We start from the raw sequence: 2,988 nt of genomic DNA, 5'->3' as shown, positions 1-2,988 counted from the left end.
AGTGGGCGGAGCAGTGACGAGGGGGCGGGACCAACGGTTTTGGAACGTTCTCGCTTTCTCTGGTTGGGCCTGTCGGGCGAAGGCTGGGGGAGGGGTGAGTGGGGGAGCCGTTATCCGCCGCGAGCTCCGTAGTGCTGCTGCCGTCGCCGTAACAGCCCTGTGCAGGCTGGGGCGTGCGCGTAGTGTGTGCCAGAGCGCTCAGGGTGGGTGCATGAGTGTGAGCCCTGTGTGTGCACGGGGTGTCGGTGCCGCCCGTGTGTGCATTGGTGTGTGTCTGTTGCATGTATGTGTGCCAGTGTCACACGTGTGTGTGTGTGCAACCATGCGCCACTGTCGCAAATGTGTGTCTGTCGCATGTGTGTGCAGGTGTCAGTTTCATGTTTCTGTCTGTGTACAGGTGTGTGCCAGTGTCACGTGTGTGCATATGTGTGTCAGAGGACTAGGTGTGTGCAAAGGGTGTCTTGTGCACACACAGGTAATGCTACCCTATTGGGGACTGTAAGGAGGAATATTTTGGAACCCCCCCCCCCACCCATCAGCCACCCTCTACAACACTAATTGCATTATTTCCACAAACCAAAAAATATCCCAACAATGTTAACACACTGTTAAAGAGACCATGTTAAATAAGATGAGTGGTATTTGGGGCCGGGGGCAATATTAAACTGGGAGCACCTGGAGCTTCTTGGGGCCCTAAGTCTGCTTATGTGTGGTTTGTGTGCAGGTATGTGTTAAAGTTGTGTGTGTCAGAGTCCCCTGTGTGTATGCATGTGCTTGGATGTGTGTGGGTGGATGTGTATGGGTATGTGGTGATTTGTCCGTCAGCGCATGCATGTGTATGCATTATTATGTGTCAGTGTGGTCTGCATGTGAATTTGTCAATATGCATGAGATATTGAGCATATGTGTGTGCTGATGTGTTATCTGTGTGTGTTGGTGAGAAGATGTGTGCAGCAATGTACCTAGGAGAATGATTGAATTTCAGGGTATTGTGGGTCTCCAGGCTGGGCGTGTCTCAATCAGAGGGGGCATTTGTTTGTCACACTGTATGTTTTGTCAGGATGTGTTAGTGTGGGAACCTGGTGTGCCAGTTTGTGACTTAGCATTTTGTGCATCTGCATGTGTGAAGGAAATTGTGTATTCATGTCATCTCAGCATTGTGTATCTGTGCATAATGTGCCAGTCAGTGTGTATGTATTTGTGTGTGGTAGCATATTGTGTGTGTGCATTGCAATCTGTGAATATGTGTCAGCAGGTTGGGGACTATGTGCATGTCAGTTGGGAAGTATTTGCATGCCTGGTGCTATGTTGTATGTGTTATGGGGCTATTAATGATCATGTTATAAGAGTGTGATTCTCCTGATCTCTCCGTAATAGTGGCTAACAAGCAGGAAAAGACCAAATCTGTTGAATACCAGTCACTAATATTGGTAAATGCATAAAGCATGTCATGACCTGGCAGTTTTTTATGCACCATCTCCCCTAAGCTATTTGGGATAGTGTAAGGAGGGAGATAAAATGCCTAGATACAAATATATTGCCACATGTCAATGGTGCAGGCCCACTGCCCGAATTGAAGTTTTTTGAATAAACTTGTACTTTTAAGTTTTATTTTATTTGTTGGTGAAATAAGGCTGACACACATAGAAAGTGAAGTTCTCTTTTCCACAGAACAGGTACACAGGCAAGCAGCAGGACAAGATTTCTCTCATCAGCCAATATGCCTCAACCCTAGTCTGAAGGGACCAACTATAGAATTGACAGGACAGTTCAGTGTGCATATACATTCACTGTTTGACTTCTCTGGTGATATTGTCAACAAGAATGACAGTCATGGTGGTGATTTTGTTAAGTGAACTCTTGTGCACTAGGAAATGGACTGAGGCCACCAATTCATTTTATGTTGGTCTCCCAGCAGCCATTAGACAGAAACAACTGATTTGAATCCGTGGCCTGAAAGTGAAATGTTTTGTATCCCACTACCTGTCCAGTGAGATATTCATTCCTCTTTAGTTTTAAAACTGGAGTTCAAATATTGATAGATGTGTATTTTCCCTCGCAAATCAGTGGTTTTGTACCTAAAAATTTTATTTCAATTGTAAAAGAAACAAAAATGGTATAAGTACATCATGGACTGGGAAAGGATCTCATCTATTAATTGAAAATAAACTGAAACTTAACTAAAAAACTTACCAATAAATAAACCAAGTTAGCTTTTCTACCAAACCCTATTCAGATATCTGTAGAAAATCATCTACAAAAAACAAGGATACATGTTAACATTAGAATGAGGGAAAGGCCTGGTCTGGATAGTTTAGATCGTGGGCTTCTGTGAATTTTTGTTTATTGCCCGTGACCTGGCCGTAACTTTTACTCAAAATAACCATGACAAAAATCTTAACCTTATAATGAGTTATGTGCAGGTCATTAGGCTAAATATATCTCAGATCATGAATGACAAAGTTTGAATTGATGCCCTTTGAATTGAAGCTCTTACTCCAATACTTTGTGGAAATATGTTCATGTCACATCAACTTCCATTCCACCCAGTGCCCGTGTAGGCAGTCTCATCAGCACAATGGGAGATAGAACGACATGGGGACTGAAATGTCCTGAAGACCACAATATATTGAAAATGTGAACTTCGTAATGTGGTTTCCTGTGCTATGTTTTAATCTGTAAATAAATAGTGAATTTCAAGATAAGATCCTTAGCTAGTGCCAATCAGTTTAGCTCTAGTGAAGTCAGCTAGATTTAGGGATAGATCCTCAGCTGGTGTAAATCGACATAGTCACATTGACTTTAGTGGAGCTATGCTGATCTTAATCAGCTGAGGATCTCGCCCATAGAATACTACTGTGTGGAAAAGGCATTTTGTGTAAATCAGTTCCCCAAGCCACAATTTATATGGAGCTAAACTTATGGAGCAACAGCAGTATATTTTAGAAGTGTTTTATGTTTTGCTGTGTTTCATGTAATCACAGGAGA

Source organism: Emys orbicularis, chromosome 2 (assembly GCF_028017835.1).
Source record: "Emys orbicularis isolate rEmyOrb1 chromosome 2, rEmyOrb1.hap1, whole genome shotgun sequence".
Lineage (NCBI taxonomy): Eukaryota > Metazoa > Chordata > Testudines > Emydidae > Emys > Emys orbicularis.
Note: the sequence above shows the minus strand (reverse complement) of the source record.